At 40.8% G+C, this 25,923-nt stretch overlaps 2 pseudogenes; both read right to left on the bottom strand.

Moving 5' to 3' along the window:
- Positions 1-1,213: 1,213 nt before the first annotated feature.
- On the bottom strand, positions 1,214-1,392 carry LOC135048227 (U1 spliceosomal RNA; annotated as a pseudogene).
- Positions 1,393-16,361: 14,969 nt separating this feature from the next.
- On the bottom strand, positions 16,362-16,540 carry LOC135048226 (U1 spliceosomal RNA; annotated as a pseudogene).
- Positions 16,541-25,923: the final 9,383 nt, after the last annotated feature.

The raw sequence follows: 25,923 nt of genomic DNA, 5'->3' as shown, positions 1-25,923 counted from the left end.
ATACAGGTTGACACCAGGAAACATTAACGCCACTGCATCCTTGCTGCTTTCGCATGTGGAAGTCTGTTTAATGTGAAAACAAGGTGATATCTAATTAGCACACAGGTAAGGAATTAAGAAAATCTTTATTTAAGGGTGAAGGTGTTTCTCACAAAATCGTTGCCCCAATGCATCATTGAAATTCAAGCTGGAAAGATGATTTTAATATATCACTTGTACATTTTGTATTGCTCTTCTGGTGACAATGTAGTTTGTTTTTGTCAATTACCATTTTAATAATAGGGTAAAGAAAATTAAGTGGATTTTTGAAAGAAAACAATACTGTCAATATACTATTAAAACAAATTAAAATGGTAAAAGTTATTGTACTTTAAGTAAAAATAAAAGAGCAAAAATATCAATCCCAGTTTTGGATTACTTTAATTAACAAAAAAAAATGCATATAGCAGAGGATAGTTTCAATCTGCCTACCTCTGGGTTATGGGCCCAGCATGTTTCCATTGCAGTACTCTGCTGCACATGTAAGTGCAAGAGATCCTGAAGCACTCACTCATCATGGGAAAGTACCAATGTGTTTCTTCGTTGGTTGATGGAAGAAACATCTTACAAAAACTCTCCAGATTATTGACTTTTTAAAGTTTTTCTAGGAAACGTTCTAGATGAATGCTTATTAGCCTTTGTCAGTATGTACTTTCGCAAAGTGTCTCTGAGGCACAAACAGTTAGCGTGTTCAGTTGTTAACCAAAAGGTTGGTGGTTCAATCCCACCTAGGGACGTAATTGACCTTGTTATCAGATTTTGGTGATCTTTAAGTAGACAAGTCAAAATTTCGAAAACCCCTGTTATGGTGTAGGGTACCTGGCCTTCTCTGATGTAATCAGAGTTAGATTTGATTAAGTGATTTTATAAAAAAAACAGCCACGAAGCACAATTTAGCAGTGGGTTGCAGAGAAAAAGAAATATGCTGGCAGAAAAATCCAATTGAGTGATTAAACAGCTCTTCATTTTCTGGCTTTATTTTTATGCTAACAAATTTGTGCTCTGAAAAGTGTCCACAAAGCCAAGTATCTTATTAACACCTTTGTAGGGATGGTTTTTCACCTATTATTAAATTAAACTTGCTTCATTGGAAAGGCAGCAAGTGATGTCATCCAAGCAGTGGGTCAAGGTTGGCTTCAAACCTCGTCTGCTTATGAAAAGAGAAAAGGGGTATGCAGGGCATGGCGGCCTTTTGCGGTGCTTGGATGACCCCTAGTTCGCATTAAATAATGCAGTCGAGTTTCCCACATTTGGGGAAATCACAGGGGTCAGCATACCCAGAATGCAATGAATGAACCGCACCCTGGGAGAACAGTCTTCATGACCATGGTATCTCCTATGCAAAATAAGTATGATTTGGGATAGGGCTGGGGAGGGCCGCTGCTCAGGCACATCTCTGTCAAGTAAAGGAGATTCAACTGAGGCAGCACAAGGGAACTCTCATCTGGGGACAACAACTGCAGGGAGAACACATATTTTCAGATGAACATGGGAGGGCAGAAGGCTGCCTAATACTGAAGCACCCCCAAACAACAAACCAAATGCAACAACTAGTGCAAGCATTCCTGGGGGAAGGCCTGCAGCAGATGGATTTGCATATGGCGATGTCATCCAAGCAGTGGGTCAAAGTTGGCTTCAACCCTCGTCTGCATATGAAAAGAGAAAAGGGGCGTGCAGGGCATGGCGGCCTTTTGCGGCACTTGGATGACCCCTAGTTCGCATTAAACACCTCCACCCTCTGTCGGTGTGGGGCTCATGTTGGCTATGCCCCAGCCCCTGAAGGATTCAAGCTGATTTCTTGCAGCAGCTGGGCACTGTAACAGCTCCAGAGCTGCTCTGTAAGGCAAGTAAAAGGGTGTGGGCCCTGCAGCACTACCTGTAGTTCGCATTGTGCAAGACCCCTAGTTCGCATTAAACACCCCCACCCTCCTTCGGTGTGGGGCTCATGTTGGCCATGCCCCAGCCCCTGAAGCATTCACGCTGATTTCTTGCAGCAGCTGGGCACTGTAACAGCTCAAGAGCTGCTCTGTAAGGCAAGTAAAAGGGTGTGGGCCCTGCAGCACTACCTGTAGTTTGCATTGTGCATTGGAAGGCACAAAGTAAGCAGACGGGAGGAGAAGTCAGGATAGTGCACAAGGGTATAGACGGGAGGGGATCAAGAAAAAAGAAGTGGAAACAGACAGCAAACTAGGCTTCCAATGCACAATGCAAACTACAGGTAGTGCTGCAGGGCCCACACCCTTTTACTTGCCTTACAGAGCAGCTCTGGAGCTGTTTAATCACTCAATTGGATTTTTCTGCCAGCATAATTTTTCTCTTACGTCCTAGAGGATGCTGGGGACTCCGTAAGGACCATGGGGGATAGACGGGCTCCGCAGGAGACATGGGCACTTTAAGAAAGACTTTAGATCTGGGTGTGCACTGGCTCCTCCCTCTATGCCCCTCCTCCAGACCTCAGTTTACTACTGTGCCCAGAGGAGACTGGGTGCTTTTCAGGGAGCTCTCCTGAGTTTCCTGACAGAAAGTATATTTGTTAGATTTTTTTATTTTCAGGGAGCCTGCTGGCAACAGACTCCCTGCATCGAGGGGCGGAGGGGAGAGATGCACACCTACTTCTGTGAGTTGATAGGCTCTGCTTCTTAGGCTACTGTACAGCATTAGCTCCAGAGGGATCGGTACGCAGGTCTCACCCTCGCCGTCCGTCCCAGAGCCGCGCCGCCGTCCCCCTCGCAGAGCCGGAAGATAGAAGCCGGGTGAGTATGAGAAGAAAAGAAGACTTCAGAGGCGGCGGAAGACTTCATGATCTTCACTGAGGTAACGCACAGCAGTAAAGCTGTGCTCCATTGCTCCCATACACCTCACACACGGCAGTCAGTGTAAGGGTGAAGGGCGCAGGGGGGACGCCCTGGGCAGCAATATAGACCTCTCTTTGGCAAAATAAATATATATGCAGCTAGGCACTGTATATATATATAAGAGCCCCCGCCATTTTTTTATGGGGGGGGCTATTTGAGCGGGACAGAAGCCCGTCGCTGAGGGGGTGGGGCTTCTCCCTCAGCACTCCCCAGCGCCATTTTCTCCACAGCACCGCTGAGGGGAAGCTCCATGGACTCTCCCCTGCTTATACCACGGTAGAAAGAGGGTCTTAAAGAAGAGGGGGCACATAATTAGGCGCATATATATATGGAAATACAGCGCTACTGGGTAAACATAAAATGATTGTGTTTTTTTCCTGGGTCATATAGCGCTGGGGTGTGTGCTGGCATACTTTCTCTCTCTGTCTCTCCAAAGGGCCTTGTTGGGGAACTGTCCTCAGATAAGAGGATTCCCTGAGTGTATGGTGTGTCGGTACACGTGTGTCGACATGTCTGAGGTAGAAGGCTCTCCTAGAGAGGAGCAGGAGCAAATTAATGTGGTGTCTCCATCGACAACGCCGACACCTGACTGGATGGATATGTGGAATGTTTTAAGTGCTAATGTAAACTTATTACACAAGAGATTAGACAAAGCTGAAGCTAGGGAACAGTCAGGGAGTCAACCCATGCCTGTCCCTATGTCGCAGGGACCTTCGGGGTCTCAAAAGCGCCCACTATCCCAAATAGTTGACACAGATACCGACACAGATTCTGACTCCAGTGTCGACTACGATGATGCAAAGTTACAACCAAAATTGGCTAAATGTATTCGATATATGATTATTGCAATAAAAGATGTTTTGCACATCACAGAGTCCCCTGTCCCTGACACGAGGGTACACATGTATAAGGGAAAGAAACCTGAGATAACCTTTCCCCCCTCACATGAGTTGAACGAATTATGTGAAAAAGCTTGGGAATCTCCAGACAAAAAGCTGCAGATTCCCAAAAGGATTCTTATGGCGTATCCTTTCCCGCCAATGGACAGGATACGGTGGGAATCCTCCCCTAGGGTGGATAAAGCATTGACACGCTTATCCAAAAAGGTAGCGCTGCCATCCCAGGATACGGCTACCATCAGGGACCCTGCTGACCGCAAGCAGGAGGTTACCCTAAAGTCCATTTACACACATTCTGGTACCTTACTCAGACCGGCAATTGCGTCAGCCGAGGTTGTAGCGCGGTGGCAGCATGGACAGATACCTTATCAGCAGAGATTGAGACCCTAGATAAGGATGCTATGTTATTGACCATAGGGCATATAAAAGATGCTGTCCTATATATGAGAGATGCTCAAAGTGACATTAGTCTACTGGGTTCTAGAATAAACGCTATGTCGATTTCTGCTAGACGAGTCCTATGGACCCGGCAATGGACAGGTGATGCCGACTCAAAAAGGCATATGGAGGTTTTACCTTACAGGTGTGAGGAATTGTTTGGGGAAGGTCTCTCGGACCTTGTCTCCACAGCTACAGCTGGTAAATCAAATTTTTTGCCTTATATTCCCTCACAGCCTAAGAAAGCACCACATTATCAAATGCAGTCCTTTCGATCACAGAGAAACAAGAAAGTACGAGGTGCGTCCTTTCTTGCCAGAGGTAAGGGCAGAGGGAAGAAGCTGCACAACACAGCTAGTTCCCAGGAACAGAAGTCCTCCCCGGCCTCTACAAAATCCACCGCATGACGCTGGGGCTCCGCTAAAGGAGTCCGCCCAGTTGGGGGCACGTCTTCCTGTTTTCAGCCACATCTGGGTTCATTCGCAGGTGGATCCCTAGGCAATAGAAATTGTTTCTCAGGGTTACAAGCTGAAATTCGAAGAGGTGCCTCCTCGCCGGTTTTTCAAATCGGCCCTACCATCTTCTCCCCAGGAAAGGGAGATAGTGTTAAATGCAATTCACAAATTGTATCTTCAACAGGTGGTGGTCAAGGTTCCCCTGCTTCAACAAGGAAAGGGAAATTATTCGACCCTGTTTGTAGTCCCAAAACCGGACGGTTTGGTCAGACCCATATTAAATTTAAAATCCCTGAACCTATACTTGAAAAGGTTCAAGTTCAAGATGGAATCGCTAAGAGCGGTCATCGCCAGCCTAGAAGGGGGGGATTTTATGATATCTCTGGACATAAAGGATGCATACCTTCATGTACTCATTTATCCACCTCATCAGGCGTACCTAAGATTTGCGGTACAGTATTGTCATTACCAATTTCAGACGTTGCCGTTTGGTCTCTCCAGAATTTTCTCCGAGAATTTTCACCAAGGTAATGACGGAAATTATGGTGCTCCTGCGAAAGCAAGGTGTCACAATTATCCCGTACTTGAACGATCTCCTCATAAAAGCGAGATCAAGAGAGCAGTTGCTGAACAGCGTATAACTTTCATTGAAGGTGTTACAGCAAAACGGCTGGATTCTCAATATCCCGAAGTCGCAGTTGGTTCCTACGACTCGTCTGACTTTGCTTGGGCATTATTCTGGATACGGACCAGAAAAGGGTTTATCTTCCGATAGAAAAGGCCCAGGAACTCATGACTCTGGTCAGGAACCTATTGAAACCAAAACAGGTGTCAGTGCATCACTGCACTCGAGTCCTGGGAATGATGGTGGCATCATACGAGGCCATTCCCTTCGGCAGGTTCCATGCGAGGATCTTGCAATGGGACCTACTGGACAAGTGGTCCGGGTCACATCTACAGATTCATCAGTTGATCACCCTGTCCCCCAGGGCCAGGGTATCTCTCCTGTGGTGGCTGCAGAGTGCTCACCTTCTAGAGGGCCGCAGGTTCGGCATTCAGGACTGGATCCTGGTGACCACGAACGCGAGCCTCCGAGGTTGGGGAGCAGCCACACAGGGAAGAAATTTCCAAGGTCTTTGGTCAAGTCAGGAGACTTGTCTTCACATCAACATCCTGGAGCTAAGGGCCATATACAACGCCCTATGTCAAGCGGAGACCTTACTTCGCGACCAACCAGTTCTGATCCAGTCAGACAACGTCACCGCAGTAGTTCATGTAAACCGCCAAGGCGGCACAAGGAGCAGAGTGGCGATGGCGGAAGCCACCAGAATTCTTCGCTGGGCGGAGAATCATGTAAGCGCACTGTCAGCAGTGTTCATTCCGGGAGTGGACAACTGGGAAGCAGACACGACCTACATCCAGGAGAGTGGGGACTCCATCAGGAAGTCTTCGCACAGATTGCATTATTATTATTTTTATAAAATCACTGAATCAAATCTAACTCTGATTACATCAGAGAAGGCCAGGTACCCTACACCATAAGAGGGGGTTTGCAATTTTGACTTGTCTACTTAAATATTACCAAAATCTGATCACAAGGTCAATTACGTCCCTGGATGGGATTGAACCACCAACCTTTTGATTAATAGCTGAACACACTAACCGATTGCGCCACAGAGACACTTTGCGAAAAGTCCATACTGACAAAGACTAATAAGCATTCATCTAGAACGTTTCCTAGAAAAACTTTAAAAAGTCAATAATCTGGAGAGTTTTTGTAAGATGTTTCTTCCAGCAACCAATGAAGAAACACATTGGTACTTTCGCATGATGAGTGAGTGCTTCAGGATCTCTTGCACTTACATGTGCAGCAGAGTACTGCAATGGAAGCATGCTGGGCCCATAACCCAGAGGTAGGCAGATTGAAACTATCCTTTGCTATATGCATTTTTTTTTTTGTTCATTAAAGTAATCCAAAACTGGGATTGATATTTTAGCTTTTATTTTTACATAAAGTACAATAACTTTTACCATTTTAATTTGTTTTAATAGTATATTGACAGTATTGTTTTCTTTCAAAAATCCAATTAATTTTCTTTACCCGATTATTAAAATGGTAATTGACAAAAACAAACTACATTGTCACCAGAAGAGCAATACAAAATGTACAAGGGATATATTAAAATCATCTTTCCAGCTTGAATTTCAATGATGCATTGGGGCAACGATTTTGTGAGAAACATCTTCACCCTTAAATAAAGATTTTCTTAATTCCTTACCTGTGTGCTAATTAGATATCACCTTGTTTTCACATTAAACAGACTTCAACATGAGAAAGCAGCAAGGATGCAGTGGCGTTAATGTTTCCTGGTGTCAACCTGTATTATTTCAGTAGATATTGAAATGAGGATGCATCTTGCTGCCTTTCCAATGAAGCAAGTTTAATTTAGTAATAGGTGAAAAACCATCCCTACAAATATGTTAATCAGATACTTGGCTTTGTGGACACTTTTCAGAGAACAAATTCGTTAGCATAAAAATAAAGCCAGAAAATGAAGAGCTGTTTAATCACTCAATTGGATTTTTCTGCCAGCATATTTCTTTTTCTCTGCAACCCACTGCTAAATTGTGCTTCCTAGCTGTTTTTTTTATAAAATCACTTATTCAAATCTAACTCTGATTACATCAGAGTAGGCCAGGTACCCTACACCATAAGAAGGGGGTTTGAAATTTTGACTTGTCTACTTAAAGATCACCAAAATCTGATAACAAGGTCAATTACATCCCTGTGTGGGATTGAACCACCAACCCTTTGATTAATAACCAAACACACTAACAGATTGCGCCACAGAGACACTTTACAAACGTACATACTGACAAAGGCTAATAAGCATTCATCTAGAACGTTTCCTAGAAAAACTTTAAAAAGTCAATAATCTGGAGAGTTTTTGTAAGATGTTTCTTCCATCAACCAACGAAGAAACACATTGGTACTTTCCCATGATGAGTGAGTGCTTCAGGAGCTCTTGCACTTACATGTGCAGCAGAGTACTGCAATGGAAAAATGCTGGGCCCATAACCCAGAGGTAGGCAGATTGAAACTATCCTCTGCTATATGCATTTTTTTTTGTTAATTAAAGTAATCCAAAACTGGGATTGATATTTTTGCTCTTTTATTTTTACTTAAAGTACAATAACTTTTACCATTTTAATTTGTTTTAATAGTATATTGACAGTATTGTTTTCTTTCAAAAATCCACTTAATTTTCTTTACCCTATTATTAAAATGGTAATTGACAAAAACAAACTACATTGTCACCAGAAGAGCAATACAAAATGTACAAGTGATATATTAAAATCATCTTTCCAGCTTGAATTTCAATGATGCATTGGGGCAACGATTTTGTGAGAAACACCTTCACCCTTAAATAAAGATTTTCTTAATTCCTTACCTGTGTGCTAATTAGATATCACCTTGTTTTCACATTAAACAGACTTTCACATGCGAAAACAGCAAATATGCAGTGGCGTTAATGTTTCCTGGTGTCAACCTGTATTATTTCCGTAGATATTGAAATGAGGATGCATCTTGCTGCCTTTCCAATGAAGCAAGTTTAATTTAGTAATAGGTGAAAAACCATCCCTACAAAGATGTTAATCAGATACTTGGCTTTGTGGACACTTTTCAGAGAACAAATTTGTAATCATAAAAATAAAGCCAGAAAATGAAGAGCTGTTTAATCACTCAATTGGATTTTTCTGCCAGCATTTTTCTTTTTCTCTGCAACCCACTGCTAAATTGTGCTTCCTAGCTGTTTTTTTATAAAATCACTTAATCAAATCTAACTCTGATTACATCAGAGAAGGCCAGGTACCCTATACCATAAGAGGGGGTTTGCAATTTTGACTTGTCTACTTAAATATCACCAAAATCTGATCACAAGGTCAATTACGTCCCTGGGTGGGATTGAACCACCAACCTTTTGATAAATAGCTGAACACACTAACCGATTGCGCCACAGAGACACTTTGCAAAAAGCACATACTGACAAAGACTAATAAGCATTCATCTAGAACGTTTCCTAGAAAAACTTTAAAAAGTCAATAATCTGGAGAGTTTTTGTAAGATGTTTCTTCCAGCAACCAATGAAGAAACACATTGGTACTTTCGCATGATGAGTGAGTGCTTCAGGATCTCTTGCACTTACATGTGCAGCAGAGTACTGCAATGGAAGCATGCTGGGCCCATAACCCAGAGGTAGGCAGATTGAAACTATCCTTTGCTATATGAATTTTTTTTTTGTTCATTAAAGTAATCCAAAACTGGGATTGATATTTTAGCTTTTATTTTTACTTAAAGTACAATAACTTTTACCATTTTAATTTGTTTTAATAGTATATTGACAGTATTGTTTTCTTTCAAAAATCCACTTAATTTTCTTTACCCTATTATTAAAATGGTAATTGACAAAAACAAACTACATTGTCACCATAAGAGCAATACAAAATGTACAAGTGATATATTAAAATCATCTTTCCAGCTTGAATTTCAATGATGCATTGGGGCAACGATTTTGTGAGAAACATCTTCACCCTTAAATAAAGATTTTCTTAATTCCTTACCTGTGTGCTAATTAGATATCACCTTGTTTTCACATTAAACAGACTTCCACATGAGAAAGCAGCAAGGATGCAGTGGCGTTAATGTTTCCTGGTGTCAACCTGTATTATTTCAGTAGATATTGAAATGAGGATGCATCTTGCTGCCTTTCCAATGAAGCAAGTTTAATTTAGTAATAGGTGAAAAACCATCCCTACAAATATGTTAATCAGATACTTGGCTTTGTGGACACTTTTCAGAGAACAAATTAGTTAGCATAAAAATAAAGCCAGAAAATGAAGAGCTGTTTAATCACTCAATTGGATTTTTCTGCCAGCATATTTCTTTTTCTCTGCAACCCACTGCCAAATTGTGCTTCCTAGCTGTTTTTATAAAATCACTGAATCAAATCTAACTCTGATTACATCAGAGAAGGCCAGGTACCCTACACCATAACAGGGGGTTTGAAATTTTGACTTGTCTACTTAAAGATCACCAAAATCTGATAACAAGGTCAATTAAGTCCCTGGGTGGGATTGAATAACCAACCTTTTGGTTAATAGCCTTACACACTAACTGATTGCGCCACAGCTACACTTTGCAAAAGTACATACTGACAAAGGCTAATAAGCATTCATCTAGAACGATTCCTAGAAACATTTTAAAAAGTCAATAATGTGGAGAGTTTTTGTAAGATGTTTCTTCCATCAACCAATGAAGAAACACATTGGTACTTTCCCATGATAAGTGAGTGCTTCAGGACCTCTTGCACTTACATGTGCAGCAGAGTACTGTAATGGAAGCATGCTGGGTCCATAACCCAGAGGTAGGCAGATTGAAACTATCCTCTGCTATATGCATTTTTTTTTGTTAATTAAAGTAATCCAAAACTGGGATTGATATTTTTGCTCTTTTATTTTTACTTAAAGTACAATAACTTTTACCATTTTAATTTGTTTTAATAGTATATTGACAGTATTGTTTTCTTTCAAAAATCCACTTAATTTTCTTTACCCGATTATTAAAATGGTAATTGACAAAAACAAACTACATTGTCACCAGAAGAGCAATACAAAATGTACAAGTGATATATTAAAATCATCTTTCCAGCTTGAATTTCAATGATGCATTGGGGCAACGATTTTGTGAGAAACATCTTCACCCTTAAATAAAGATTTTCTTAATTCCTTACCTGTGTGCTAATTAGATATCACCTTGTTTTCATATTAAACAGACTTCCACATGCGAAAGCAGCAAGGATGCAGTGGCGTTAATGTTTCCTGGTGTCAACCTGTATTATTTCAGTAGACATTGAAATGAAGATGCATCTTGCTGCCTTTCCAATGAAGCAAGTTTAATTTAGTAATAGGTGAAAAACCATCCCTACAAAGGTGTTAATCAGAGACTTGGCTTTGTGGACACTTTTCAGAGAACAAATTTGTTAGTATAAAAATAAAGCCAGAAAATGAAGAGCTGTTTAATCACTCAATTGGATTTTTCTGCCAGCATATTTCTTTTTCTCTGCAACCCACTGCTAAATTGTTCTTCCTAGCTGTTTTTATAAAATCACTGAATCAAATCTAACTCTGATTACATTAGAGAAGGCCAGGTACCCTACACCATAATAGGGGGTTTGAAATTTTGACTTGTCTACTTAAAGATCACCAAAATCTGATAACAAGGTCAATTAAGTCCCTTGGTGGGATTGAATCACCAACCTTTTGGTTAATAGCCTTACACACTAACTGATTGCGCCACAGCGACACTTTGCAAAAGAATATACTGACAAAGGCTAATAAGCATTCATCTAGAACGATTCCTAGAAACATTTTAAAAAGTCAATAATGTGGAGAGTTTTTGTAAGATGTTTCTTCCATCAACCAATGAAGAAACACATTGGTACTTTCCCATGATGAGTGAGTGCTTCAGGATCTCTTGCACTTACATGTGCAGCAGAGTACTGTAATGGAAGCATGCTGGGTCCATAACCCAGAGGTAGGCAGATTGAAACTATCCTCTGCTATATGCATTTTTTTTGTTAATTAAAGTAATCCAAAACTGGGATTGATATTTTTGCTCTTTTATTTTTACTTAAAGTACAATAACTTTTACCATTTTAATTTGTTTTAATAGTATATTGACAGTATTGTTTTCTTTCAAAAATCCTATTAATTTTCTTTACCCGATTATTAAAATGGTAATTGACAAAAACAAACTACATTGTCACCAGAAGAGCAATACAAAATGTACAAGTGATATATTAAAATCATCTTTCCAGCTTGAATTTCAATGATGCATTGGGGCAACGATTTTGTGAGAAACATCTTCACCCTTAAATAAAGATGTTCTTAATTCCTTACCTGTGTGCTAATTAGATATCACCTTGTTTTCACATTAAACAGACTTCCACATGAGAAAACAGCAAAGATGCAGTGGCGTTAATGTTTCCTGGTGTCAACCTGTATTATTTCCGTAGATATTGAAATGAGGATGCATCTTGCTGCCTTTCCAATGAAGCAAGTTTAATTTAGTAATAGGTGAAAAACCATCCCTACAAAGATGTTAATCAGATACTTGGCTTTGTGGACACTTTTCAGAGAACAAATTTGTTATCATAAAAATAAAGCCAGAAAATGAAGAGCTGTTTAATCACTCAATTGGATTTTTCTGCCAGCATTTTTCTTTTTCTCTGCAACCCACTGCTAAATTGTGCTTCCTAGCTGTTTTTTTATAAAATCACTTAATGAAATCTAACTCTGATTACATCAGAGAAGGCCAGGTACCCTACACCATAAGAGGGGGTTTGCAATTTTGACTTGTCTACTTAAATATTACCAAAATCTGATCACAAGGTCAATTACGTCCCTGGATGGGATTGAACCACTAACCTTTTGATTAATAGCTGAACACACTAACCGATTGCGCCACAGAGACACTTTGCGAAAAGTACATACTGACAAAGACTAATAAGCATTCATCTAGAACGTTTCCTAGAAAAACTTTAAAAAGTCAATAATCTGGAGAGTTTTTGTAAGATGTTTCTTCCAGCAACCAATGAAGAAACACATTGGTACTTTCGCATGATGAGTGAGTGCTTCAGGATCTCTTGCACTTACATGTGCAGCAGAGTACTGCAATGGAAGCATGCTGGGCCCATAACCCAGAGGTAGGCAGATTGAAACTATCCTTTGCTATATGCATTTTTTTTTTGTTCATTAAAGTAATCCAAAACTGGGATTGATATTTTAGCTTTTATTTTTACTTAAAGTACAATAACTTTTACCATTTTAATTTGTTTTAATAGTATATTGACAGTATTGTTTTCTTTCAAAAATCCAATTAATTTTCTTTACCCGATTATTAAAATGGTAATTGACAAAAACAAACTACATTGTCACCAGAAGAGCAATACAAAATGTACAAGTGATATATTAAAATCATCTTTCCAGCTTGAATTTCAATGATGCATTGGGGCAACGATTTTGTGAGAAACATCTTCACCCTTAAATAAAGATTTTCTTAATTCCTTACCTGTGTGCTAATTAGATATCACCTTGTTTTCACATTAAACAGACTTCCACATGAGAAAGCAGCAATGATGCAGTGGCGTTAATGTTTCCTGGTGTCAACCTGTATTATTTCAGTAGATATTGAAATGAGGATGCATCTTGCTGCCTTTCCAATGAAGCAAGTTTAATTTAGTAATAGGTGAAAAACCATCCCTACAAATATGTTAATCAGATACTTGGCTTTGTGGACACTTTTCAGAGAACAAATTCGTTAGCATAAAAATAAAGCCAGAAAATGAAGAGCTGTTTAATCACTCAATTGGATTTTTCTGCCAGCATATTTCTTTTTCTCTGCAACCCACTGCTAAATTGTGCTTCCTAGCTGTTTTTTTTATAAAATCACTTATTCAAATCTAACTCTGATTACATCAGAGTAGGCCAGGTACCCTACACCATAAGAAGGGGGTTTGAAATTTTGACTTGTCTACTTAAAGATCACCAAAATCTGATAACAAGGTCAATTACATCCCTGGGTGGGATTGAACCACCAACCCTTTGATTAATAACCAAACACACTAACAGATTGCGCCACAGAGACACTTTACAAACGTACATACTGACAAAGGCTAATAAGCATTCATCTAGAACGTTTCCTAGAAAAACTTTAAAAAGTCAATAATCTGGAGAGTTTTTGTAAGATGTTTCTTCCATCAACCAACGAAGAAACACATTGGTACTTTCCCATGATGAGTGAGTGCTTCAGGATCTCTTGCACTTACATGTGCAGCAGAGTACTGCAATGGAAAAATGCTGGGCCCATAACCCAGAGGTAGGCAGATTGAAACTATCCTCTGCTATATGCATTTTTTTTTGTTAATTAAAGTAATCCAAAACTGGGATTGATATTTTTGCTCTTTTATTTTTACTTAAAGTACAATAACTTTTACCATTTTAATTTGTTTTAATAGTATATTGACAGTATTGTTTTCTTTCAAAAATCCACTTAATTTTCTTTACCCTATTATTAAAATGGTAATTGACAAAAACAAACGACATTGTCACCAGAAGAGCAATACAAAATGTACAAGTGATATATTAAAATCATCTTTCCAGCTTGAATTTCAATGATGCATTGGGGCAACGATTTTGTGAGAAACACCTTCACCCTTAAATAAAGATTTTCTTAATTCCTTACCTGTGTGCTAATTAGATATCACCTTGTTTTCACATTAAACAGACTTCCACATGCGAAAGCAGCAAGGATGCAGTGGCGTTAATGTTTCCTGGTGTCAACCTGTATTATTTCAGTAGACATTGAAATGAGGATGCATCTTGCTGCCTTTCCAATGAAGCAAGTTTAATTTAGTAATAGGTGAAAAACCATCCCTACAAAGGTGTTAATCAGAGACTTGGCTTTGTGGACACTTTTCAGAGAACAAATTTGTTAGCATAAAAATAAAGCCAGAAAATGAAGAGCTGTTTAATCACTCAATTGGATTTTTTTGCCAGCATATTTCTTTTTCTCTGCAACCCACTGCTAAATTGTGCTTCCTAGCTGTTTTTATAAAATCACTGAATCAAATCTAACTCTGATTACATCAGAGAAGGCCAGGTACCCTACACCATAACAGGGGGTTTGAAATTTTGACTTGTCTACTTAAAGATCACCAAAATCTGATCACAAGGTCAATTACATCACTGGGTGGGAACCTTTTGGTTAATAGCCCATGTAAGTGCAAGAGATCCTGAAGCACTCACTCATCATGGGAAAGTACCAATGTGTTTCTTACAAAAATTCTCCAGATTATTGACTTTTTAAAGTTTTTCTAGGAAACGTTCTAGATGAATGCTTATTAGCCTTTGTCAGTATGTACTTTCGCAAAGTGTCGCTATGGCGCAATCAGTTAGTGTGTATGGCTATTAACCTAAAGGTTGGTGATTCAATCCCACCCAGGGACGTAATTGACCTTGTTATCAGATTTTGGTGATCTTTAAGTAGACAAGTCAAAATTTCAAACCCCCTCTTATGGTGTAGGGTACCCGGCCTTCTCTGATGTAATCAGAGTTAGATTTGATTAAGTGATTTTATAAAAAACAGCTAGGAAGCACAATTTAGCAGTGGGTTGCAGAGAAAAAAAATTATGCTGGCAGAAAAGTCCAATTGAGTGATTAAACAGCTCTTCATTTTCTGATTTTATGTTTATGCTAACAAATTTGCTCTCTGAAAAGTGTCCACAAAGCCAAGTCTCTGATTAACACCTTTAGTAGGAATGGTTTTTCACCTATTACTGAATTAAACTTGCTTCATTGGAAAGGCAGCAAGATGCATCCTCATTTCAATGTCTACTGAAATAATACAGGTTGACACCAGGAAACATAAACGTCACTGCATCCTTGCTGCTTCCTCAAGGGGAAGTCTGTTTAATGTGAAAACAAGGTGATATCTAATCAGCACACAGGTAAGGAATTAAGAAAATCTTTCTTTATGGGTGAAGATGTTTCTCACAAAATTGTTGCACCAAGGCATCATTGAAATTAAAGCTGGAAAGATGATTTTAATATATCACTTGTATATTTTGTACTGCTCTTCTGGTGACAATGTAGTTTGTTTTTGTCAATTACCATTTTAATAATAGGGTAAAGAAAATTAAGTGGATTTTTGAAAGAAAACAATACTGTCAATATACTATTAAAACAAATTAAAATGGTAAAAGTTATTGTACTTTAAGTAAAAATAAAAGAGCAAAAATATCAATCCCAGTTTTGGATTACTTTAATTAACAAAAAACAATGCATATAGCAGAGGATAGTTTCAATCTGCCTACCTCTGGGTTATGGACCCAGCATGCTTCCATTACAGTACTCTGCTGCACATGTAAGTGCAAGAGATCCTGAAGCACTCACTCATCATGGGAAAGTACCAATGTGTTTCTTCATTGGTTGATGGAAGAAACATCTTACAAAAACTCTCCAGATTATTGACTTTTTAAAGTTTTTCTAGGAAACGTTCTAGATGAATGCTTATTAGCCTTTGTCAGTATGTACTTTCGCAAAGTGTCTCTGAGGCACAAACAGTTAGCGTGTTCAGTTGTTAACCAAAAGGTTGGTGGTTCAATCCCACCTAGGGACGTAATTGACCTTGTTATCAGATTTTGGTGATCTTTAAGTAGACAAGTAAAAATTTCAAACCACCTCTTATGGTGTAGGGTACCTGGCCTTCTCTGATGTAATCAGAGTTAGATTTGATTAAGTGATTTTATAAAAAAAACAGCCACAAAGCACAATTTAGCAGTGGGTTGCAGAGAAAAAGAAATATGCTGGCAGAAAAATCCAATTGAGTGATTAAACAGCTCTTCATTTTCTGGCTTTATTTTTATGCTAACAAATTTGTGCTCTGAAAAGTGTCCACAAAGCCAAGTATCTGATTATCACCTTTGTAGGGATGGTTTTTCACCTATTATTAAATTAAACTTGCTTCATTGGAAAGGCAGCAAGTGATGTCATCCAAGCAGTGGGTCAAGGTTGGCTTCAAACCTCGTCTGCTTATGAAAAGAGAAAAGGGGTATGCAGGGCATGGCGGCCTTTTGCGGTGCTTGGATGACCCCTAGTTCGCATTAAATAATGCAGTCGAGTTTCCCACATTTGGGGAAATCACAGGGGTCAGCATACCCAGAATGCAATGAATGAACCGCACCCTGGGAGAACAGTCTTCATGACCATGGTATCTCCTATGCAAAATAAGTATGATTTGGGATAGGGCTGGGGAGGGCCGCTGCTCAGGCACATCTCTGTCAAGTAAAGGAGATTCAACTGAGGCAGCACAAGGGAACTCTCATCTGGGGACAACAACTGCAGGGAGAACACATATTTTCAGATGAACATGGGAGGGCAGAAGGCTGCCTAATACTGAAGCACCCCCAAACAACAAACCAAATGCAACAACTAGTGCAAGCATTCCTGGGGGAAGGCCTGCAGCAGATGGATTTGCATATGGCGATGTCATCCAAGCAGTGGGTCAAAGTTGGCTTCAACCCTCGTCTGCATATGAAAAGAGAAAAGGGGCGTGCAGGGCATGGCGGCCTTTTGCGGCACTTGGATGACCCCTAGTTCGCATTAAACACCTCCACCCTCCGTCGGTGTGGGGCTCATGTTGGCTATGCCCCAGCCCCTGAAGGATTCAAGCTGATTTCTTGCAGCAGCTGGGCACTGTAACAGCTCCAGAGCTGCTCTGTAATGCAAGTAAAAGGGTGTGGGCCCTGCAGCACTACCTGTAGTTCGCATTGTGCGAGACCCCTAGTTCGCATTAAACACCCCCACCCTCCTTCGGTGTGGGGCTCATGTTGGCCATGCCCCAGCCCCTGAAGCATTCACGCTGATTTCTTGCAGCAGCTGGGCACTGTAACAGCTCAAGAGCTGCTCTGTAAGGCAAGTAAAAGGGTGTGGGCCCTGCAGCACTACCTGTAGTTTGCATTGTGCATTGGAAGGCACAAAGTAAGCAGACGGGAGGAGAAGTCAGGATAGTGCACAAGGGTATAGACGGGAGGGGCTCAAGAAAAAAGAAGTGGAAACAGACAGCAAACTAGGCTTCCAATGCACAATGCAAACTACAGGTAGTGCTGCAGGGCCCACACCCTTTTACTTGCCTTACAGAGCAGCTCTGGAGCTGTTTAATCACTCAATTGGATTTTTCTGCCAGCATAATTTTTCTCTTACGTCCTAGAGGATGCTGGGGACTCCGTAAGGACCATGGGGGATAGACGGGCTCCGCAGGAGACATGGGCACTTTAAGAAAGACTTTAGATCTGGGTGTGCACTGGCTCCTCCCTCTATGCCCCTCCTCCAGACCTCAGTTTACTACTGTGCCCAGAGGAGACTGGGTGCTTTTCAGGGAGCTCTCCTGAGTTTCCTGACAGAAAGTATATTTGTTAGATTTTTTTATTTTCAGGGAGCCTGCTGGCAACAGACTCCCTGCATCGAGGGGCGGAGGGGAGAGATGCACACCTACTTCTGTGAGTTGATAGGCTCTGCTTCTTAGGCTACTGTACAGCATTAGCTCCAGAGGGATCGGTACGCAGGTCTCACCCTCGCCGTCCGTCCCAGAGCCGCGCCGCCGTCCCCCTCGCAGAGCCGGAAGATAGAAGCCGGGTGAGTATGAGAAGAAAAGAAGACTTCAGAGGCGGCGGAAGACTTCATGATCTTCACTGAGGTAACGCACAGCAGTAAAGCTGTGCTCCATTGCTCCCATACACCTCACACACGGCAGTCAGTGTAAGGGTGAAGGGCGCAGGGGGGACGCCCTGGGCAGCAATATAGACCTCTCTTTGGCAAAATAAATATATATGCAGCTAGGCACTGTATATATATATAAGAGCCCCCGCCATTTTTTTACTATATTTGAGCGGGACAGAAGCCCGTCGCTGAGGGGGTGGGGCTTCTCCCTCAGCACTCACCAGCGCCATTTTCTCCACAGCACCGCTGAGGGGAAGCTCCATGGACTCTCCCCTGCTTATACCACGGTAGAAAGAGGGTCTTAAAGAAGAGAGGGCACATAATTAGGCGCATATATATATGGAAATACAGCGCTACTGGGTAAACATAAAATGATTGTGTTTTTTTCCTGGGTCATATAGCGCTGGGGTGTGTGCTGGCATACTTTCTCTCTCTGTCTCTCCAAAGGGCCTTGTTGGGGAACTGTCCTCAGATAAGAGGATTCCCTGAGTGTATGGTGTGTCGGTACACGTGTGTCGACATGTCTGAGGTAGAAGGCTCTCCTAGAGAGGAGCAGGAGCAAATTAATGTGGTGTCTCCATCGACAACGCCGACACCTGACTGGATGGATATGTGGAATGTTTTAAGTGCTAATGTAAACTTATTACACAAGAGATTAGACAAAGCTGAAGCTAGGGAACAGTCAGGGAGTCAACCCATGCCTGTCCCTATGTCGCAGGGACCTTCGGGGTCTCAAAAGCGCCCACTATCCCAAATAGTTGACACAGATACCGACACGGATTCTGACTCCAGTGTCGACTACGATGATGCAAAGTTACAACCAAAATTGGCTAAATGTATTCGATATATGATTATTGCAATAAAAGATGTTTTGCACATCACAGAGTCCCCTGTCCCTGACACGAGGGTACACATGTATAAGGGAAAGAAACCTGAGATAACCTTTCCCCCCTCACATGAGTTGAACGAATTATGTGAAAAAGCTTGGGAATCTCCAGACAAAAAGCTGCAGATTCCCAAAAGGATTCTTATGGCGTATCCTTTCCCGCCAATGGACAGGATACGGTGGGAATCCTCCCCTAGGGTGGATAAAGCATTGACACGCTTATCCAAAAAGGTAGCGCTGCCATCCCAGGATACGGCTACCATCAGGGACCCTGCTGACCGCAAGCAGGAGGTTACCCTAAAGTCCATTTACACACATTCTGGTACCTTACTCAGACCGGCAATTGCGTCGGCCGAGGTTGTAGCGCGGTGGCAGCATGGACAGATACCTTATCAGCAGAGATTGAGACCCTAGATAAGGATGCTATGTTATTGACCATAGGGCATATAAAAGATGCTGTCCTATATATGAGAGATGCTCAAAGTGACATTAGTCTACTGGGTTCTAGAATAAACGCTATGTCGATTTCTGCTAGACGAGTCCTATGGACCCGGCAATGGACAGGTGATGCCGACTCAAAAAGGCATATGGAGGTTTTACCTTACAGGGGTGAGGAATTGTTTGGGGAAGGTCTCTCGGACCTTGTCTCCACAGCTACAGCTGGTAAATCAAATTTTTTGCCTTATATTCCCTCACAGCCTAAGAAAGCACCACATTATCAAATGCAGTCCTTTCGATCACAGAGAAACAAGAAAGTACGAGGTGCGTCCTTTCTTGCCAGAGGTAAGGGCAGAGGGAAGAAGCTGCACAACACAGCTAGTTCCCAGGAACAGAAGTCCTCCCCGGCCTCTACAAAATCCACCGCATGACGCTGGGGCTCCGCTAAAGGAGTCCGCCCAGTTGGGGGCACGTCTTCGAGTTTTCAGCCACATCTGGGTTCATTCGCAGGTGGATCCCTAGGCAATAGAAATTGTTTCTCAGGGTTACAAGCTGAAATTCGAAGAGGTGCCTCCTCGCCGGTTTTTCAAATCGGCCCTACCATCTTCTCCCCAGGAAAGGGAGATAGTGTTAAATGCAATTCACAAATTGTATCTTCAACAGGTGGTGGTCAAGGTTCCCCTGCTTCAACAAGGAAAGGGAAATTATTCGACCCTGTTTGTAGTCCCAAAACCGGACGGTTTGGTCAGACCCATATTAAATTTAAAATCCCTGAACCTATACTTGAAAAGGTTCAAGTTCAAGATGGAATCGCTAAGAGCGGTCATCGCCAGCCTAGAAGGGGGGGATTTTATGATATCTCTGGACATAAATGATGCATACCTTCATGTACTCATTTATCCACCTCATCAGGCGTACCTAAGATTTGCGGTACAGTATTGTCATTACCAATTTCAGACGTTGCCGTTTGGTCTCTCCAGAATTTTCTCCGAGAATTTTCACCAAGGTAATGACAGAAATTATGGTGCTCCTGCGAAAGCAAGGTGTCACAATTATCCCGTACTTGAACGATCTCCTCATAAAAGCGAGATCAAGAGAGCAGTTGCTGAACAGCGTATAACTTTCATTGAAGGTGTTACAGCAAAACGGCTGGATTCTCAATATCCCGAAGTCGCAGTTGGTTCCTACGACTCGTCTGACTTTGCTTGGGCATTATTCTGGATACGGACCAGAAAAGGGTTTATCTTCCGATAGAAAAGGCCCAGGAACTCATGACTCTGGTCAGGAACCTATTGAAACCAAAACAGGTGTCAGTGCATCACTGCACTCGAGTCCTGGGAATGATGGTGGCATCATACGAGGCCATTCCCTTCGGCAGGTTCCATGCGAGGATCTTGCAATGGGACCTACTGGACAAGTGGTCCGGGTCACATCTACAGATTCATCAGTTGATCACCCTGTCCCCCAGGGCCAGGGTATCTCTCCTGTGGTGGCTGCAGAGTGCTCACCTTCTAGAGGGCCGCAGGTTCGGCATTCAGGACTGGATCCTGGTGACCACGAACGCGAGCCTCCGAGGTTGGGGAGCAGCCACACAGGGAAGAAATTTCCAAGGTCTTTGGTCAAGTCAGGAGACTTGTCTTCACATCAACATCCTGGAGCTAAGGGCCATATACAACGCCCTATGTCAAGCGGAGACCTTACTTCGCAACCAACCAGTTCTGATCCAGTCAGACAACGTCACCGCAGTAGTTCATGTAAACCGCCAAGGCGGCACAAGGAGCAGAGTGGCGATGGCGGAAGCCACCAGAATTCTTCGCTGGGTGGAGAATCATGTAAGCGCACTGTCAGCAGTGTTCATTCCGGGAGTGGACAACTGGGAAGCAGACTTCCTCAGCAGACACGACCTACATCCAGGAGAGTGGGGACTCCATCAGGAAGTCTTCGCACAGATTGCAAGTCGGTGGGGACTGTTCCAGATAGACATGATGGCGTCCCGCCTCAACAAAAAGCTACAGAGGTATTGCACCAGGTCAAGAGACCCTCAGGCAGTAGCTGTTTAAACAGCTCTTCATTTTCTGATTTTATGTTTATGCTAACAAATTTGCTCTCTGAAAAGTGTCCACAAAGCCAAGTCTCTGATTAACACCTTTGTAGGAATGGTTTTTCACCTATTACTGAATTAAACTTGCTTCATTGGAAAGGCAGCAAGATGCATCCTCATTTCAATGTCTACTGAAATAATACAGGTTGACACCAGGAAACATTAACGCCACTGCATCCTTGCTGCTTTCGCATGTGGAAGTCTGTTTAATGTGAAAACAAGGTGATATCTAATTAGCACACAGGTAAGGAATTAAGAAAATCTTTATTTAAGGGTGAAGGTGTTTCTCACAAAATCGTTGCCCCAATGCATCATTGAAATTCAAGCTGGAAAGATGATTTTAATATATCACTTGTACATTTTGTATTGCTCTTCTGGTGACAATGTAGTTTGTTTTTGTCAATTACCATTTTAATAATAGGGTAAAGAAAATTAAGTGGATTTTTGAAAGAAAACAATACTGTCAATATACTATTAAAACAAAATAAAATGGTAAAAGTTATTGTACTTTAAGTAAAAATAAAAGAGCAAAAATATCAATCCCAGTTTTGGATTACTTTAATTAACAAAAAAAAATGCATATAGCAGAGGATAGTTTCAATCTGCCTACCTCTGGGTTATGGGCCCAGCATGTTTCCATTGCAGTACTCTGCTGCACATGTAAGTGCAAGAGATCCTGAAGCACTCACTCATCATGGGAAAGTACCAATGTGTTTCTTCGTTGGTTGATGGAAGAAACATCTTACAAAAACTCTCCAGATTATTGACTTTTTAAAGTTTTTCTAGGAAACGTTCTAGATGAATGCTTATTAGCCTTTGTCAGTATGTATGTTTGTAAAGTGTCTCTGTGGCGCAATCGGTTAGTGTGTTTGGTTATTAATCAAAGGGTTGGTGGTTCAATCCCACCCAGCGATGTAATTGACCTTGTTATCAGATTTTGGTGATCTTTAAGTAGACAAGTCAAAATTTCAAACCCCCTTCTTATGGTGTAGGGTACCTGGCCTACTCTGATGTAATCAGAGTTAGATTTGAATCAGTGATTTTATAAAAAAAACAGCTTGGAAGCACAATTTAGCAGTGGGTTGCAGAGAAAAAGAAATATGCTGGCAGAAAAATCCAATTGAGTGATTAAACAGCTCTTCATTTTCTGGCTTTATTTTTATGCTAACTAATTTGTTCTCTGAAAAGTGTCCACAAAGCCAAGTATCTGATTAACATATTTGTAGGGATGGTTTTTCACCTATTACTAAATTAAACTTGCTTCATTGGAAAGGCAGCAAGATGCATCCTCATTTCAATATCTACTGAAATAATACTGGTTGACACCAGGAAACATTAACGCCACTGCATCCTTGCTGCTTTCTCATGTGGAAGTCTGTTTAATGTGAAAACAAGGTGATATCTAATTAGCACACAGGTAAGGAATTAAGAAAATCTTTATTTAAGGGTGAAGATGTTTCTCACAAAATCGTTGCCCCAATGCATCATTGAAATTCAAGCTGGAAAGATGATTTTAATATATCACTTGTACATTTTGTATTGCTCTTCTGGTGACAATGTAGTTTGTTTTTGTCACTTACCATTTTAATAATCGGGTAAAGAAAATTAATTGGATTTTTGAAAGAAAACAACACTGTCAATATACTATTAAAACAAATTAAAATGGTAAAAGTTATTGTACTTTAAGTAAAAATAAAAGCTAAAATATCAATCCCAGTTTTGGATTACTTTAATGAACAAAAAAAATGCATATAGCAAAGGATAGTATCAATCTGCCTACCTCTGGGTTATGGGCCCAGCATGCTTCCATTGCAGTACTCTGCTGCACATGTAAGTGCAAGAGATCCTGAAGCACTCACTCATCATGGGAAAGTACCAATGTGTTTCTTCATTGGTTGCTGGAAGAAACATCTTACAAAAACTCTCCAGGTTATTGACTTTTTAAAGTTTTTCTAGGAAACGTTCTAGATGAATGCTTATTAGTCTTTGTCAGTATGTACTTTTTGCAAAGTGTCTCTGTGGCGCAATCGGTTAGTGTGTTCAGCTATTAATCAAAAGGTTGGTGGTTCAATCCCATCCAGGGACGTAATTGACTTTGTGATCAAATTTTGGTAATATTTAAGTAGACAAGTCATATAGCAGAGGATAGTTTCAATCTGCCTACCTCTGGGTTATGGACCCAGCATGCTTCCATTACAGTACTCTGCTGCACATGTAAGTGCAAGAGATCCTGAAGCACTCACTCATCATGGGAAAGTACCAATGTGTTTCTTCATTGGTTGATGGAAGAAACATCTTACAAAAACTCTCCAGATTATTGACTATTTAAAGTTTTTATAGGAAACGTTCTAGATGAATGCTTATTAGCCTTTGTCAGTATGTACTTTTGCAAAGTTTCGCTGTGGCGCAATCAGTTAGTGTATACGGCTATTAACCAAAAGGTTGGTGGTTCAATCCCACCCAGGGATGTAATTGAACTTATTATCAGATTTTGTTGATCTTTAAGTAGACAAGTCAAAATTTCGAAAACCCCTGCTATGGTGTAGGGTACCTGGCCTTCTCTGATGTAATCAGAGTTAGATTTGATTCATACTGTTAACTGGGTAGTATATCACAAGTTATACGGTGTGATTGGTGTGGCTGGTATGAATCTTGACCTTGGATTAACAAAAATCCTTTCCTCGTACTGTCCGTCTCCTCTGGGCACAGTTTCTCTAACTGAGGTATGGAGGAGGGGCATAGAGGGAGGAGCCAGTGCACACCCAGATCTAAAGTCTTTCTTAAAGTGCCCATGTCTGCTGCGGAGCCCGTCTATCCCCCATGGTCCTTACGGAGTCCCCATCATCCTCTACGGACTACGAGAAAAAAAAATTACCGGTAGGTTTAAAATGTTATTTTTTTCTCTGCAACCCACTGCTAAATTGTGCTTCCTAGCTGTTTTTTATAAAATCACTTAATTAAATCTAACTCTGATTACGTCAGAGAAGGCCAGGTACCCTACACCATAAGAGGGGGTTTGAAATTTTGACTTGTCTACTTAAAGATCACCAAAATCTGATGACAAGGTCAATTACATCCCTGGGTGGGATTGAACCACCAACCTTTTGGTTAATAGCCCATGTAAGTGCAAGAAATCCTGAAGCACTCACTCATCATGGGAAAGTACCAATGTGTTTCTTACAAAAATTCTCCAGATTATTGACTTTTTAAAGTTTTTCTAGGAAACGTTCTAGATGAATGATTATTAGCCTTTGTCAGTATTGACTTTTGTGGCAAAACTTGGTTTACCCTGCACCAGACTGGTTATAATTGAATGACTAAATCTCAAACAACCAACTAAACAGAAAAAATATATCAAGCCCAAGTGGGCAACTATTCTGACGTTGGAGGTGCTCCCAGGAATAGTGTACCAGATACAGAATGATTTGGTGGGTGTGGAAGAGCCCACATCTTACCAAATAGAAGAAATTCCTATATTTGGAGCACTCTTTTGATGATTAATGATGTGAAAAAGATGAAAACTGTCTATAATTAAAACTTAGCTTTTATTTATCCAATACTCAACTAAAATAAAATAACAGGGGTATATTAGACGTATCAATTACTTATTCCCCTTTTAAACAGTGGTAAAAATATGAATAATTCAAAAAAGAGCAAATATCATCATCTTAAAATTATTTGTATATTTTGCTCAACAATGGATGATAAGAAAAATGATAGTAATCTATCAAACTTATCCAATGAACAGCAGTAATCACAGAAATTAATGACAAAAAATGATAGTAATCTATCAAAAATATCCTGTGAGCAGCAGAGATGATATTGGTGATATAATTAATTACACCTTGCAGAAAAATACTGCTGTGTATGTGAGATCAGCTTCTCCCCATATTTCACAGAGTAAATCTGTGTTTTAACATCTCTTCCATGTTAAAGAGAAAATAATATCCATGTCTGTTAGAGAATACATAGTTACAATTGGGTTTTACTGCAACATTCTGTCTCCAAAATGATTCATTTGTATCTTGAATGAAAAACTGACACATTAGTGTTGTTTGTCAGGTATGTAACAAATGCAAATAAAGAAAAAACAAGATTATGCTGGCATGGATAGTAGAAAATTAGATAGTGACACTCTAGTCTGCTAGTCCCATCTGCTGTCTAACCTCATTCATGAGCGGAGGAAAGATGAGAGTAGGACCGTCGACTGTGTCACAGAAAAAAGATAGAACTGGCACACTGGCTAGAGACCCCAACGTGGTGTTAGATGGGCCCTGATGCTTATGAGCCTTGCAGGGTCCTAAATGCGCCACTTGGGTCTGAGCCAGAGTCCGAAAATGAAATAAAAAGGCCCACAGTAATAGACTAAATCACAATTGTGTTAATAACACTGCATCATTTAACAACATTTATTGTGCAATGAGATTGCACAAAACAGACCTGCTCCTAATAAAAAACATTGCTGTTGCTAGGT

This window comes from Pseudophryne corroboree, unplaced genomic scaffold (genome assembly GCF_028390025.1).
Source record: "Pseudophryne corroboree isolate aPseCor3 unplaced genomic scaffold, aPseCor3.hap2 scaffold_946, whole genome shotgun sequence".
In the NCBI taxonomy this organism is placed as follows: domain Eukaryota; kingdom Metazoa; phylum Chordata; class Amphibia; order Anura; family Myobatrachidae; genus Pseudophryne; species Pseudophryne corroboree.
The sequence above is the reverse complement of the archived record's forward strand: the minus strand, read 5'-3'. Positions and strand labels throughout refer to the sequence as shown.